Raw genomic sequence first — 17,829 nt, forward strand, 5'->3', positions numbered from 1 at the left:
TTTAAACTCTTTCAACTTAAAATATTCAGTATGCCAAATTGCCATATTTTGGGATAGCATGTCCTAAACCTCATCATATAAATGTGTTTATAGCATACATTTAAAAAAATTGTCTTTTTCTTAGTGATCTGTAGACATTTTAATATGTTTTGAATGCTAATCTTTTACAGGTTACCTGTGTAGCATGTATCTTCTTTCAATTTATGGCTTGTGTTTTCTTTTTTCAAGTGACTCAGTACACAGAAGTTTTTCATATTAATACAGTTTCCCATTTAATATGTAAAAGTCAAGGATGGATGTTCTGAGTTCCCAGGTGGCTCTAGTCCTTATAGTCATTCAGGAATACAGATTTCTTCCAATTTGAGTCTAAGCCATTTCCTAGAACTTTGTTTCATTTTTTGGTTGAAGAGAGGTTGCAGCTACAGTCATATTTCCACTAGGAAGACAAGGTAAGAAGAAAGTGGAGTGTCCTTCCCTTTTCTGTTAAGGTAAGGACAATGCATTTCTACTTTTCTGCTCTTCAATTGGGGAGAACTTATTCAAATAACCATATCTGACTACAACTGAGGGAGAACCATTGTATCTGGAGAGGTAACCAGATGCCTCCTTCCTCTTGGAAAAAGGGGGAAAAGATTTTATTTATTTATTTGTTTACTGACTTATTTACTTATGTAGGTATGTACTTATGTGTGTATGTATTTTTAAATAGGCTCCATTCCCAATGTAGAGCTTAAATTCATGACCCTGAGACCAAGAGTTTCATGCTCCACTGAGCCAGCCAGTTACCTCCTTTTTTTTTTTTTAAGGGAAAAGATTTTAAATGTCCATTTGACAGATTTACTACAGGAGCTTTCCCTCTTTTTCTATTATTTGGAAGAGTCTGTAACAATCATCTCTTCCTTAAAGGTTTAATATAACTCACACCTAAAATCTTAAGGATCTAATTTTTTTTCCATGGGAATATTTAAATTCATGATTGGAAGTACTTAACTGGTGATAGAATTATTTAACTTTTTTTTCTTATTAATTAAGTCTTGCTAAGTTACATTTTTCCAAAAAAATTTGAACTTTATATCTAAAGTTTCAAATGTATTGGCATTAATTTATTTGTATAATTACTATTTATATATTATTAAAGTATTTGTTGAATCTGCTATTGTTTTCCTTTTTTCTGATCCTAATATTAATTATTTGTGGCCTTGCTCTCTCTCTCCCTCTCTCTTTTTTATCTCAACAGAAGTTTGTTTTATTGGTCTTTTCAATAACCAACTTTCAGCTTTGTAGCTCCTACTTATTGTATCTTTGCTTTCCAGTTTCTTATTTTCTGCTCTTTCCTTTTTAACTTTCTTCTTTTGTTTATTCAATTGTTCTTTTGTTTACCTCTTAAGCTTATTAATTTCCAGCTTTTCTTATTTGCTAATACAATTAAAACTAAAAAACTTTCTGTATATGCTTTAGATGCATTCTAGAAGTGCTGATATTTGGTATTTTCATTATCACTAAGTTTAGAATTTCTTTTTTAAGATTATTTATTTATTTGAGAGAGAGAGTGTGTGTGAGCAAGAAAGAGAGCAAAAGCCGTGGGAGAGAGGCAAAGGGAGAAGCAGGCTCCCAGCTCAGCCCATGTGGGGCTCAATCCCAGGACCCTAAGATTATGACCTGAGCTGAAGGCAGATAGTTTAACTGCCTGAGCCACCCAGGTGCTCCTAGGATTTCTTAATTTCTATAATTATAATTATAATCATTATAATTTCTATAATGATTTCTGCTTGGTTACATGGGCTATTTAATATTACACTTTTAAATTAAGAAATAAAATATTTATCTTTTAAATTAATTTTTAATTTAATTACATTATAGTCAGAAGTTGTGGCCACTAGAATATTTTGAGTATCAAGCATTGTTACTATCCCTTCTTACTCTAGCACCTTTCCTTGAAAGAAACCTGTCCTTCTTAACTTTCTCTTCCTTTAGGAGAAGTTTCAGGAGTCTCCTGTCTTCTGCTTACACCTGGCCACTAGCCCAGCTGCTGTAACACATTGGCTTGAATCCTAGAGTGAGTGCAACATAGGCTCAAACACCAATTCATGTCACATATATAATTTTTAGCCCACTATATAGTGAATTGCTTGTAATACTAGTAGATAGCATTTATTGAAGGGTCACCAATGTGCTGGGCATAGTACTAAAAATCTTACAGACATGATCTTATTTAATTATCCCAATAATACCATTATTAACCTCCATTTTGCAGACAAGAAAACTGAGACACCAAAAAGTTGAATAACTTTTCTCAAGTCACTCAGCTTCAAGTGGTTACATCAAGAGAAGAACTCAGTGTTTGTTGGGTGCTAGAGCCTATGGTATGTAAGCACTCAAATAAGGTTTATTGAATGAAGAATTTCCCCTTTCAGCAGTTTAAGGCCAAAATGAAGTTCATTACAACTGAGTCATGCATTCACATAATACTCTTTTATGTCACTTTACATAAAACACTTATAGGGTGCCTGGGTGGCTCAGTTAATTGGACATCTGACTCCTGATTTTGGCTCAGATCATGGTATCAGGGTCATGGCATTGAGCACCACACTGGTCTCCATGCTCAGCAGGGTGTCTGCTCAAGATTATCTCTCTCCCTCTCCCTTTGCCCCTCCACCCTGTTCTCTCTCTATAAAATAAATTAAAAAACAAAAAATCTTAAAAAAAAATTTAAAACTTGTCAAATACATTTAGAAATTTGGAATTTCTTCCTTTTGAACTATTTCAAGTCATCTATGAGGCAATAATATGTAGAATTACAAGACAGCTGCTACCTATCTTTTAATATCAGCTGTTTTGGAGTTAACATGTTTCTTTGACAGACCAGTCGACACCCTCTAACCACATCCTTCTTCAAAATGCTCCCTGTTAATGCTGTTAAAGCTCAGGAAATTGCAAATTTTCTAAATTGCTTAAGATAATTCACAATCTTTCGCAAAAGTTATTTTATCATTTCTTGTTACCTAACTTATCTTTTTCCTCATTGTATGTCATTTCCACAATTAATTACATATCTATTTTAAAGTTTTTATTGCATATATATGTTCATATGTATAAAATTTAAAAATAAAAAACTAAATACATGTTATAGAGTACACTTTATTACTCATTTTGAAAAGTTTGTGGGTTTTTTTTTGGTGAACTTAATCACAATAAGCAACATTTGAAATTATCTTTTGATTTTAATTATCTATTGTTTCTATCATAAAATGAAAGAAAAACTTAAGTATTAGTTAAAATAGTAGCACTATAATGATTAATCACCTACATTTTTATTGTGATAAAAATACTTAACATAAAATTGATCATTTTAGCTATTTTTAAATGCAATATTCAGTGGTATTAAGTGCATTCTCAGTGCTGTGTATTCTCAGTGCTGTATAACCATTACCACTATCCATGTCCAGAACTACTTCATCATTACAAACAGAAACTGTATCCATTAAACAATAGTTCCCCATTCTCCCCTCCCCCAGCCCTTGGTAACCTCTATTCTACTTTCTATCTCCATGAATTTGCTTGTTGTTGGTGCCTCTTGTAAGTGGAATCAGACAATACTTGTCTTTCCATGTCCAGTTTATTCACTTTGCACAGTATTCTTAAGGTTTATTTGTGTTGTAGCATGGATCAGAATTTCATACCTTCTTAAGACCAAATAATATTCCCTGGATATATCTCACATTTTATCTCTTCATTTATTTATAAATATTTAGGTTATTTTCACCTCTTAGTTAATGTGAATAATGGTTCCATAAACATTGGTGAACAAGTACCTGAGTAATTTCTTTCAATTCTCTGGGTTGTATAGCTGGGAGTGGAATTGTTGGATCATATGGCAATTCTATGTTTAACTCATTGAGAACCTCTGAACTATTTCTATAGCATTAAATTGTTTTATATTCCCACAAACAATGCACAAGGGTTTCAATTTCTTTCCATCCTTGCCAATATTTGTTATTTTCTACTTTGTTTTGTGCGGTAATATCTACCTTAGTGGGTATGAAATGGTATCTCACTGTGGTTTAATCATATTTAGAGTCTCATTTGAGAGACAAGGAAACTTTAATTAGGAGAAACCAATACAGTTAGTAGGTGGTGAAGGAGAATACAAGAGTCAGGGTCATCTAACTTGAACCAGGGCTTTTTCTTCCACACAATCTTGCTTTATTGTATCATTATGATATTTTCTATTTGACTTATTATATATTTTGTTCAAGTTACATTTTTAGAGATGAAACAGGGTACTGTATATGTAATATTTGGTCTAATTGTATGAGACTATGTTCTATTTATTTATTTGTTTATTTATTTGACAGACAGAGAGCACAAGTAGGCAGAGAGGCAGGCAGAGAGAGTGGAGGAAGTGGGCTCCCCACTGAGCAGAGAGCCCGATGTGGGGCTTGATTCCAGGACCCTGAGATTATGAGGCAGAGGCACCCAGGCGCCCCGAGACCATGTTCTTACAGGCCAACACAATCAAGTATCAGGAATTTTGTATGGTTCAAATTAATATTGAAACACGCTCCTTTTGTAGCCTGGATGGCTCAGCTGCTGAGCGTCCAACTCATGATTACAGCTTGGGTGGTGTCTCAAGATCATGGAAGCATGGAGTCTGCTTGAGTTCTCGCTCTCTTGTTCTCTGTCCCTCCCCCAACCTTGCACAGTCTCTAGAAAGAAAAAGAAAGAAAGAAGAAAGAAAGAAGGAGGAACATGCTCTTTTTATCAAGGATATATTGGGGGAAACAAGCAACATTTCAGAAAATGTCCATAAGTACACTAAAAGAAAAGTTGTTTGATGAATGGACTTTGGAAGGTCCATTTATGAAGGAGTAGATTCATATATAAGATACATCCAAATGAATACATACAATATGTCTTGGCCTTTTTGGCATAGTATTCCATTGTTTATAGGTCGTAATTTAAATTTGCCCAGCCTCCTAATAGAGAATATTCAGATTATTTCCATTCCTTTTGCTTTTATAAATAATGCTGCATGGTGTAAGAGAATGGTCGAGTTTCATTCTTCTACATATTGCTGCCCAGTTTTCCCAGCACCATTTATTGAAGAGACTGTCTTTTTTCCACTGTATATTTTTTCCTGCTTTGTCGAAGATTATTTGCCCATAGAGTTGAGGGTCCATATCTGGGCTCTCTACTCTGTTCCACTGGTCTATGTGTCTGTTTTTATGCCAGTACCATGCTATCTTGGTGATCACAGCTTTGTAATAAAGCTTGAAATCAAGTAACGTGATGCCCCCAGTTTTATTTTTGTTTTCAACATTACCTTAGTGATTCGGGGTCTCTTCTGATTCCATACAAATTTTTGGATTATTTGCTCCAGCTCTTTGAAGAATACTGGTGGAATTTTGATTGGAATGGCATTAAAAGTATAGATTGCTCTAGGCAGTATAGACATGTTAACAATGTTTATTCTTCCGATCCAAGAGCATGGTATGGTCTTCCATCTTTTTGTGTCTTCTTCAATTTCTTTCATGAGTGTTCTGTAGTTCCTCAAGTACAGATTTTTTACCTCTTTGGTTAGGTTTATTCCCAGGTATCTTATGGTTCTTGGTGCTATAGTAAATGGAATCGATTCTCTAATTTTCCTTTCTGTATTTTCATTGTTAGTGTATAAGAAAGCCACTGATTTCTGTACATTGACTTTGTATCCTGCCACATTGCTGAATTGCTGTATGAGTTCTAGTAGTTTGGGGGTGGAGTCTTTTGGGTTTTCCATATAAAGAATCATGTCATCTGCGAAGAGAGATATGCCAATTCATTGCCAATTTGGATACCTTTTATTTCTCTTTGTTGTCTGATTGCTGTTTCTAGGACTTCTAATACTATGTTGAACAAGAGTGGTGAGAGTGGACATCCTTATCGTGTTCCTGATCTCAACGGGAAGGCTGCAAGCTTTTTCCCACTGAGGATGATATTTGCTGTGGGTCTTTCATAGATTTTTTTTTTTAAAGATTTTATTTATTTGACACAGAGAGAGAAATCACAAGTAGGCAGAGAGGTAGGCAGAGAGGGGAGAAAGCAGGTTCCCTACAGAGCAGAGAGCCCGACGTGGGGCTCGATCCCAGGACCCTGGGATCATGACCTGAGCTGAAGGCAGAGGCTTTAACCCACTGAGCCACCCAGGTGCCCCCATAGATAGATTTTATGAAGTTCAGGAATGTTCCCTCTATCCCTAAACTTTGAAGCATTTTAATCAGGAACGGATGCTGGATTTTGTAAAATGCTTTTTCTGCATCGATTGAGATGGTTCTTTTCTCTTCTCATATTAATTTGCTCTATCACATTGATTGATTTGTGAATGTTGAACCATCCTTGTAGCCCATGGATAAATCCCACCTGGTCATGGTGGATAATCTTATTAATGTGCTGTTGGATCCTGTTTGCTCGGATCTTGTTGAGAATCTTCGCATCCATATTCATCAGTGATATTGGTCTGAAATTCTCCTTTTTGGTAGGGTCTTTGCCTGGTTTGGGGATCAGGGTAATGCTGGCTTCATAGAAAGAGTCAGGAACTTTTCCTTCTGCTTCAAATTTTTGAAACAGCTTCAGGAGTATAGGTGTTATTTCTTCTTTGAAAGTTTGGTAGAATTCCCCAGGGAATCTGTCAGGTCCTGGGCTCTTGTTTTTTGGGAGGTTTTTGATCACCGCTTCAATCTCATAACTAGATATCAGTCTATTCAAGTTGTCAATTTCTTCTGGGTTCAATTTTGGGAGTTTATAGTTTTCCAGGAATGCATCCATTTCATCTAGGTTGCTTAGCTTATTGGCATATAACTGTTGATAATAACTTCTGATGATTATTTCTACCTCAACGTGAGACAGGAATCCATCAGAATCCTAGAGGAGAACATAGGCAGTAATCTCTTCGATATCAGCCACAGCAACTTCTTTCAAGATATGTCTTCAAAGGCAAAGGAAACAAAAGCAAAAATAAACTTTTGGGACTTCATTAAAATCAAAAGCTTCTGCACAGCAAAGGAAACAGTCAAAAAAACAAAGAGGCAACCCACGGAATGGGAGAAGATATTTGCAAATGACAGTACAGACAAAAGGTTGATATCCAGGATCTATAATGAATTCCTCAAACTCAACACATAAAAAACAGACAATCATATCAAAAAATGGGCAGAAGATATGAACAGAGACTTCTCCAATGAAGACATACAAATGGCTATCAGACACCTGAAAAAATGTTCATCATCACTAGCCAGCAGGGAGATTCAAATTAAAACCACATTGAGATATAACCTTACAACAGTTAGAATGGCCAAAATTAACAAGACAGGAAACATGTGTTGGAGGGGTAGTGGACAAAGGGGAACCCTCTTCCACTGTTGGTGGGAATGCAAGTTGGTGCAGCCTTTTTGGAGAACAGTGTGGAGATTCCTCAAGAAACTAAAAATAGAACTTCCTTATGACCCTGCAATTGCACTCTTGGGTATTTACCCCAAAGATACAGATGTAGTGACCATCTGTACCCCAATGTTTATAACAGCAATGGCCATGGTTGCCAAACTGTGGAAAGAACCAAGATGCCCTTCAACGGACAAATGGATAAGGAAAATGTGGTCCATATACACTCTGGAGTATTATGCCTCCATCAGAAAGAATGAATACCCAATTTTGTAGCAACATGGATGGGACTGGAAGAGATTATGCTGAGTGAAATAAGCCAAGCAGAGAGAGTCAATTATCATATGGTTTCACTTACTTGTAGAGCATAATAAATAGCATGAGGACATGGGGAGTTAGAGAGGAGAAGGGAGTTGGGGGAAATTGGAAGGGGAGGTGAACCATGAGAGACTATGGACTCTAAAAAACAATCTGAGGGGTCTGAAGTGGTGGGAGGTTGGGGTACCAGCTGGTGGGTATTATAGAGGGCACAGATTGCGTGGAGCACTGGGTGTGGTGAAAAAAATAATGAATACTGTTATGCTGAAAATAAATAAAAAATAAATTTGAAAATAAATAAATAAATAAATAAATAAATGAATAAATAAATAATGCTGCAGCAAAGATCTTTGTTCACAGATCAACTTGCATAATTGGGAATAGATCAATAGGGCCAATTCTTCCAAATAGAATTTCTAGGTCAAAGGACAGGTACATTTTCAATTTCGGCAGCTATTGCCAATTTGTTACCTATAGATTTATACTTCTTTTTTTAATATAATTTTTTAAAGATTTTATTTATTTATCAGAGAGAGAGAGGGGGAGAGAGTGAGCACAGGCAGACAGAATGGCAGGCAGAGGCAGAGGGAGAAGCAGGCTCCCTGCTGAGCAAGGAGCCCGATGTGGGACTCGATCCCAGGACACTGGGATCATGACCTGATCCGAAGGCAGCTGTTTAACCAACTGAGCCACCAAAGCGTCCCTAGATTTATACTTCTATCAACTATGTGGGATAGTGTCTATTTCTCTATACATTCACCTCACCTTTTCCAAATGAATGGGTAAAATATTTTTATCTTTTAACTTTGATTTGCTTTTCTTCTACAGGTACAATTAAACATCACATAAATGTATCTTTCTAAAAACTTAATATCTCATTTTAGGTCTGGGACCTGGATTGGCACTTTGGACATAAGGTGAAACCCAGGTGTCACTGCATTAAATATGCTCTTCTTGGGGCACCTGGGTGGCTCAGGGGGTTAAAGCCTCTGCCTTCGGCTCAGGTCATAATCCCAGGGTCCTGGGATGGAGCCCCGCATCGGGCTCTCTGCTCAGCAGGGAGCCTGCTTCCCACCCTCCTCTCTGCCTGCCTCTCTGCCTACTTGTAATCTGTCAAATAAATAAATAAATCTTTAAAAAAAATGCCCTTCTTCACAGGTGTTTTATGTCTGTAATTCTCCACAAAACCCCCAGTTTCATATGTTAATCTCCTGTTAAAATAAGCTCCCTATAGAGAAATGATAACTATCTGTCTTTGGATATTAGTAGGAAAGAAGACTCCAACATTGGGGTTAGCTAGAAGGGAAGAGAGTACTGCTTATGGCAGATGAGGCACTGGGAAGGAGGCCTATTCCTTATAAATGCTTTTAACCAACTGGTAGGAGGAAGGATATAGGGAATAATCAGAGGACATTTTAGAAGTGGTAGAGAATAATTTCATATTACTGAAGAAAAAAATGACATCCAACATTTTTAAAAGAGAGAGTGGAATGACTGAAATATTTAAATACAAGATGACTTTTGAACAGTTAGTAGAGTTGACTACAGAATATGGTAGGAAGCCAAACAGATATTTTATAGGAAGACATAGAGAGCCTAGACTAAAGATTATGTACAGTGCTGGAAAGTTTTTTTTAATCTAAATGTAGGTGATCAACATCATCATCATCACCATAATTTTCATATAGATAGTTGTTTCACCATTGCCCTGCTGTTCTCAGTCAAGCTCCTTCCAAAACAATAGGGTAATTGAGGAATCAAAAGCACTCTTCATAATGGTGTGGGAACAGTGAAGAGAATCCAAGAAAAGATGATGAAGCTTCTCAGGACTAGAAAGTGTATGGAATAGTCACCACCCTTGGGCCCAAAAAGCCAAGGAGGGAGTAGTTGTTAGAACCCAAAGAAAGTGTCTCAAGCTGGAAAAGAGGGCCACCTGATAGGAGCCAAAACCTTCACACAGGGATGCAGCAACCAGCAGGGAAGAAGCTAGAGAATAAATACTTCATACTTACTTTCCTTATGCTTGCTAATCTCATCACCACCATTACCTTACCCACAAGGGCTGAATCCAAAAGGAAGCTATGTTAGACAGAGTAATGACTCTCCAAGTCCATGTTCTAAACTCTGGAACTTGTGACTATTTTACTTGACATGGCAAGAGACTTTACAGATGTGGTAAAGGATCTTGAGATGGGAGTACCTGGGTGGGCCCAACAGAACTGTATAGGTCCTGTGAGTGAAAGAGGGTGAAGGGAAAATGAAAGAAGTGGGATGCCTGGGTGGCTCAGTTGGTTAAGCATCTGTCTTCAGCTCAGGTCATGATCCCAGGGTCCTGGCATTGAGCCCTGCACCAGGTTCCTTGCTCACTGGGGACTCTGCTTCTCCCTCTCCCTCTAATCCTACCCCCATTCATGCTCTCTCTCTCTCTCAAACAAACAAACAAACAAACAAACAAAAAAACAAAACAAGAAAGTGAAAGAAGAATCAGAGAAAGGGACTTGAAGATGCAGTGTTGCTGACTATGAAGAGGAAGGGGCCTTAAACTAAGGAATACAGACAAGCTTTAGAAACTGGGAAAGACAGAGAAACAGATTCTCCTCTAGAGTCTCCAGAAGGAATGCAGCCATGCTAATACCTTGATTTTAGCCTGGTGAAATTCATTTCAGACTTCAGATTTCCAGAAGTGTAGGATAACAAATATGTGTTGTTTTAATTCACTAAGTTTGTGGTAATATTTTTACAGCAGCAATAGAAGACTAATCAGAATCCAAGGGTAAGGAAGCCTGTTGATACAGTCCATAATGATCCAACTCCATGGACACACAAAAGAGTGGATAGGGACAGGGACTTAACCATGGGCAAATAGAAACCACAAGCACCATCCTTTTACTCCTCACGATGCATTCTGTCCCTGGACAAAATGAGAAATTGTCCCTCAAAACAAGAGACACATGGGGCACCTGGGTGGCTCAGTTGGTTAAGTGTCTAACTCTTGATTTCGGCTCAGGTCATAATCCTAGGGTCATGAAATTGAGCCCATGATGGGCTCCACACTCTGTGGGGAGTCTGCTTGAGATTCTCTCTCTCCTTTCTCTCTGCCCCTCCTCGCACACTCTCTCTCTTTCCCTCAAATAAATAAATTTTAAAAATATTAAAAAAAAACCCCAAACCAAAAGACACAAAATCCCATCAATCACCATATTATCATGGGATGATGTCACTTCAGTCATACTTTCAACCTGAAACCAAAAATATTAGCAATTTCCAGAGCTCTTTATATGAGTTGTTTGGGGAAACCAAAGAGGAAAGGAAAGACATTAACAGAAAATGTGTCTACTAATTTCTCAACTTCTGTATTTAGTTATAAAGTTATGTTGATAATTATATCCTCTTCATAATCTCTTTACCTCAGCTATTGGGTGTTTATGCGCTAAAATGAAAATGTTTACTCCCACTCTATCCCACAGGCTCCCAGATTTATAAATCACAGTTGCTGTAGAGATGGACCTGAATTACCACAAATAATTAGATCATGTATATAGACTCCCATGAATCACTTACCAACACCAAACGTTGCCAGAATGATTTAATTGATATATAGATAGAATACAGACACAAATGTAGCATTTATTCTTGGAGGGATACATCTTCCCAATTTCTCCTTTCTCCCACCCTGGGATGCATTTTGGTTTTAACTTAATAGTGTTTTCTCAGGGAAAATCACTTGGTAGATAGAAAGTTTTGCATGACTAATTCTCATTACCTAGTTCATGTACAAAAATCTATAATTCCAGGTTTATTTACAATAAAATATAGAGACAGACAAGGCATAGCCTGTTAAAAAGGCATTTTCAGGTAATGAACTCCCTATATATTTCCACTAGCAAATGCCATTAGAAAGGGTTACAAGGCAGGATGATTACTGTCAACCATTTCCTCCCATGCCCTTGGTAGGGAGTAAATGAGTCACAGGCCTGGAGTTAATTCTTTTCTTTTCAGAAACATTTATTAATTACTGGCTTAAGGCATAAACTGCATACTGTAGAAGGGTGTGCCAACCTCACAAGGCATCCTCTCCTGGCTGGCAACTTCAGCAGCTCTGGGTGATGGGACACATGTTAAGACAGGTGAATATTATGAGCATGAGCTCTTTGTCAATTTTTTTTTTTTTTTGCTGTAAAATTATTGTTCTGGTTTGAGTCTATGTGGATACCATACACACAAACTGGCAGAAGTAGTTTGCCAGGGCAGGTGAGACTAGACCTGAAATGTGTATCTATCCCTATGATGACAAGTTGTTCCATCACCACGATGGAAGGAATTAGTGTAATCAGTCTGCCACAGGGTTGCCTGAATTCCCAGGGAATAATGTCATATTCAGGCTCATTACCAGCCTTTACTGTTCTTAGCAGTAGTTGCCACAACCTCAATCTGGTGAGGACAAGATGATGTTTTTAAACCTATGTGTATTAGTTTGCTAGAGCTGCCATAACAAAATACCACAGATAGGTATTAAATACCAATATTAATATTAAATTATTAATATTAAATTATTAAATTATTAATTATTAAATCATTAATATTAAATAATAGAAATATTTTCTCACAGTCTAACATCAAGGTATTGGCAAATTTGGTTTCTTCTGATGGGTCTCCTTAGCTTGCAGATGGCTGCCTTCTCACTGTGTCCTCACAGGGCCTCTTTGTGTGCACTCATCCCTAGTATCTTCCTAACCACCCCCCATTTAAGATTTATTAATTTATTTGAGAGAGAGTGTGTGTAAGTGGGGAGAAGGACAGAGGGAGAGAAACTTCAAGAAGATTCCCTACTGAGCACAGACCACCCCCTTCTCCCCTCCCCGCCCCCTGACATGGGGTTGGATCTCATGACCCATGAGATCACAACCTGAGCTGAAAGCAAGAGTCAGATGACTAGCTGACTGAGTTACCCAGGTGCCCCAGATCTCCCCTTCTTATAAAGACACTGGTCATATTGGATTAGGGCCCACCTTTATGGATTCATTTTAAGTTAATTACCTTTTTAATGGCCCTATATCCAAATACAGAAATATTCTGAGGTTACGGGGATTAGAGCTTCAACACATGAATTTTGGTGGAATACCATTCAGTCCATAACAATCCACACTTTGGATCACCCAAATTAATATCTTTCTCATATACAAAATGCTGTCCCAATAGCTCAAAATTCTTAACCCACTTCAGCATCACCTCCATATTCCAGATCTCATCTATATATTATCTAAACAAGTATAGGTAAGACTCAAGGTATAATTCATCTTTTTTTAAAGATTTTATTTAATTAATTAATTTATTTGACAAACAGAGATCACAAGTAGGCAGACAGGAAGGCAGAGAGAGAGAGAGAGAGAGAGAGAGAGAGATGGAAGCATGCTCTCTGCTGAGCAGAGAACCCGATGTAAGGCCTGATCCCAGGACCTTGAGATCATGACCTGAGCTGAAAGCAGAGGCTTAACCCACTGAGCCACCCAGGTGCCCCAAGCTATGATTCATCTTGAGACAAAAATTCCTCTCTATTTGAAGCTCTGATACCAGACAAGCTATCTACTGATAATGATGGGACAGGCATTTTCTTCCCCATTTCAAAAGGGGAAGAAAATGTCAGAAAGAAGGGACAACTGGGTGGCTCAGTTGGTTAAGCAGCTGTCTTTGGCTCAGGTCATGATCTCAGGGTCCTGGGATTGAGTCCCGCATCAGGCTTCTTGCTCAGCAGGGAGCCTGCTTCTTTCCCTCTCTCTCTCTCTCTGGCAAATAAATAAATAAATAAATATCTTTTTAAAAAGTCAGAAAGAAGAAAGAGGTCACAAGTTCCTTAATCATCATCATAAATAATTAATAGTAAATGTAGCAGAGTAAATTCTGTTAGATTTTAAGGCTGAAGAATAATCTCCCTTGGTTTGATTGTTTGCCCTCTGGTCCCACCAGAGTGGTGTCCCTGCCTTCTGGGTCCATAGGGACAGCAGTATCACCTAGAGGCCCTCGAAAGTAGCCCTGCTCTGAAGGCCTATACATAAATACAGTAATATACTGAGGTACTGGGTTTGAGTTTCAGCATTTCAGTTTTTCAGGAGGGGCACAATTCAATCAATAACATCACACATAGCTTCTTTTCCTACCACCATGAACACTTGTACATGGGACAATTAAGCAAACACTGGGGTGACTGGGCAAAGAAGGTTACTCATGTCCAGAGTAAGAGCCATCTTTTCTACTTGATTACTGAACTCTTCCTCCAGAATGGATACCCTCTGATGGCACTGACATGGGACAATAATACCTTCCCATTATTTGCCCATTCTGAGAAATCTATCCCACACCTTTCTCTTTGTCCTTTTGTTGTCAGTCTTCCTATCCTCTTGTTAACAAGTCTCTGTGTAATTAATCAATCATTAGTCATGAATTAGTATAGATGATTTCAGGTCACCTCTCTTTAAGAAGTGTACAACCAAATATATGATCCAGATTTCTGTCCCAGGGAGGGTTTCTCAACCACTCTCAGAATTACCCTTAAGTGGGACTATAGTGTAGTGGCCTTCCATTTTTGGCTGATGTCAGCATATCATCATTGGGGCTGATTCCATGTTAAAACCTGTTAAAACCCTAGGGCCTGCCTGGGCCTGCTTAGCCATGTTGCCTAGGTAGCCATTTTTGTTTGTTTAATAAATGCTTCAGCAGTTACTGGTATCAGTTCCGGGTAGCTGTTGCTAAAACACATGCCTAAATAAGGCCAGACAGGTAGGAGACATCCAATCAGCCAAAGCCGCATACATAGAGGTCTGCGGTTGCACCCTATAAAAACTAGTCTGTAAGACCAAGGGGTGGTCGTTGTCTTTGGAGGCGGCCCTGGCCAGTCGTTCTGACTTCTAATGCTTGGCATAGAATAAAGCTTTGCATAACTTTAACTTTGTCTCAGTCTTGTTCCTTTGGTAATGGACCCCATCTATCATGAGTCTCATCCACAAATCAGGCCTCCATTTTTTCCTATTCTGCTTTTTGGGCATAGAGCACTCCATATAACATCTTAATGTGAGATGAAAAAAGGGCAGCAAAATAGTATATGTAGTAACCAAGCAGCTCTAATTCACCCACTTGTGCAGTTTAATTGTACTTCTTGAATCTACTTGGGCCTAGTCTTATATACAAATTGCCATTATAAAATGCTGCAGCAATAATAAAATGTACCCATGTAATGCTCTGATTTGATCATCATATAACATTTAGTTCATGAGTGGCGGTTTGGGTAAGCTAAATACTTGAATGTTCCACATTTAAGGAGTCGATCTCTACCAGGTCCTAGGAGCAAGTGAAGAGCTACTTTTCAAATGAAGCATTGTTGTCAGAAGAAGAAGGTGTGGCCATCCTCAAAAACTCTAGGACTCTTCTGTTAAGCTTCCTGGGGACTGAATGCAGCATCTCTGCCTCCCAAGATGCTTCCAATATCATTGGGACTGCTGCCACCTGCACAAGTATCAGGGAAGTTTCCACTATACCTTAGACTTACTACAATAACTTCTAACTCTGGGCTTTACTTAAAATGGAAGGCCTATGGGTTACCTAGTACATTGAAAGTGGCAATATAATCAAAGAGAATGTAGGTTGTCAGTTTAAAGAGGTCCTCCAAGCATGATGCCTTTCTCCCTGTGGTGCAATACCACATGCAGCAATTTCTTTCATTTCAAGGGGCAATCCCGACATATCCTCAAAAATCCATCAAAGAGGCAGGTCTTGATTTGTGTGGGGTTTATCTACCATTCTCTGGCAAGACTGTGCCACGGGGTGACTGGGTGGCTCAGTCAGTTAAACATCTGCCTTTGGCTCAGGTCATGATCCCAGGGTCCTGGGATTGAACCCCAGGTCAGGCTCCCTGCTCAGCAGGAGCCTGATTCTCCCTCTCCTACCCCCTTGTGCTCTTTCTCACTATTTCTGTCACTATCTCTCTTTCTCTCTCTCTCTAAAAAAGAAGAAAAAAAAAAAAGACTGTGTCCATAAAAGTCACTCCTCTAGGAAACACAAGATAGAGAAGAATAAGAAACTATGTATGGAAGGGACACCAGGGTGGTTCAGTCAGTTAAACATCTGACTCTCAGTGTCTGCTCAGGTTGAGATCTTAGGGTCATCAGATTGAGCCATTAGGCTTCAACTCAGCAGGAACTGTGCTTGAGATTCTCTCTCTCCTCCTCTCCTGCTCATGAGCTCTATTTCTCAATAAAAGTAAATAAAACTATATATGGAGGAGAAAAAGAGACATAGTGCAAAGTAAGATCGTGAATGTTTATTCCTATCCCTGACACATGATGGCAAGATGCCTTTGATTATCTTTGCTAAAAGGAATTGGAAAGATAGAGGTCATTAGTTCATAACAATTTCCAGAGGCTATGATGATATGCTCCATAAATATACCATACCCAGGATCACAGCTGTTATTGATATCACTTTCTGATTCTGATTAAATTTCTGGTAAAATCAAATAGCCATTTTCTAAAACAGATGTGGCTTTTAAACAAGCAAAAAATTAAGTGGAATTGTAGTAGAAATCACCAGTTTGCACCTTTTAAGTGTTTGTTGGTGATACAAATCTTTGGAATTTTCCCAAGGAAGCAGAATAACTTTTGGAACACCATCTTAGTAGGCTTCTACTTGAACCTTCTTACTGTAAAGGCACTCACTCTATCAATCAACGAACAGTTACTAAATATCCCTTTTCCATCATACTTTCTGAGAGTACAGAAGTAACTATAGAATGGTTCCATTATGGCATTAGACCAACTATGAAACTGACTCTAGTCAAGATTTTATGTCACCTGGCCTCATAAGGTCCAGCTCTGACTAGCAGACTGGGTGGATTTTGTTTTTTGTTTTTGTTTTGCTTTGCTTTATCTTATTTTGCTTATTTTGTGTCTCTGAGCATTAGCTTCAGTTCAAAACCAATATCAAATAACCCCAAAAGATATTTAACTTCTTCTAGTTTCTTCACACTGGTAAGTGGCCCCACTTGTCCTTGGGGAAAGTTTTACTAAAGATTCACAAAACACAACTGTGATTGCATTGCAGAGTCCTTTGGGGCTCCAAGTCTATGAACTAATTTACTTCTACAAAGTGGATAAGGGGTTGTGAATCCCCATTATGGTGACTTAAGTTAGTTTTTTACTCACTAGACCTAGAATCACTATCTGAATATGCTAAGAGGCATATTGGTATGCTGTCCTTATATTTAATTCCTAAGGTCTTGCGACCAATTATACATTGTCACATATCCCTATAGGTCACACACTCTGATTATTCCTTCATCTCTGTGTGTTATTCTGATAATTGTGCTCATCTTGTTAGTGAAGCCTAAGGATTGCCATGTTTCTTCCACTTCTGGATCTTTTCCTTCCATTTGAGGTGAGGTGAGGATACTCTATTCCTTGGCAATATCCTTTGCTGACATCTCCAGTGGACAAAGAACTACCAAAGAGCTACCAAAGAGCTGTATAAGGATGTTGGTGTCTCCCTTACAAAATCATTCTGTAATGCATTGGTATAGGGATTGTCCTCCAGGTTTGCCCATGGAGGCATGTGGTTCACAGCAGCATAGCAAGTAAATTATACTAGATTCATGCCATCATTTTTATTTCTCTGAGCCTTTAGACCATTTCCTCTACACTACACTAGGGAAGTTGAAAGGCAATGAGTTGGGCCCAAGATTCAATTAGCCAACTTAGGAGAATGTTTGTGCTTCTTCTAAGTGCTGAGTCAACATATTAAATTCTAATTCTAATTGATAGGGAGGTGCACCTAACTGGTAATTGTCACAACAGCAATCAAATGCCACAGTGATTTGATCTCCTGATGTCTTCAAACTGTGCATATTCTCATACTACTATTGATAATCTGGGTAATTGTAATGCCATTACATTCTGTGGATTCTCAACATTTCACTTTCTTTCAACAAGGGGTTTAGTCACTATTCCTCAAAAATGTTAGCAATTGAATCCGAAAATTCCATCTTGAAGGTATGTTTCCTGGAACCACTTCTGGTATGAATTACTGTTATCTGTCAAGTTCTGGTAGGAAACA

The sequence above is a fragment of the Mustela lutreola genome, chromosome 8, assembly GCF_030435805.1.
Source record: "Mustela lutreola isolate mMusLut2 chromosome 8, mMusLut2.pri, whole genome shotgun sequence".
Taxonomy (NCBI): domain Eukaryota; kingdom Metazoa; phylum Chordata; class Mammalia; order Carnivora; family Mustelidae; genus Mustela; species Mustela lutreola.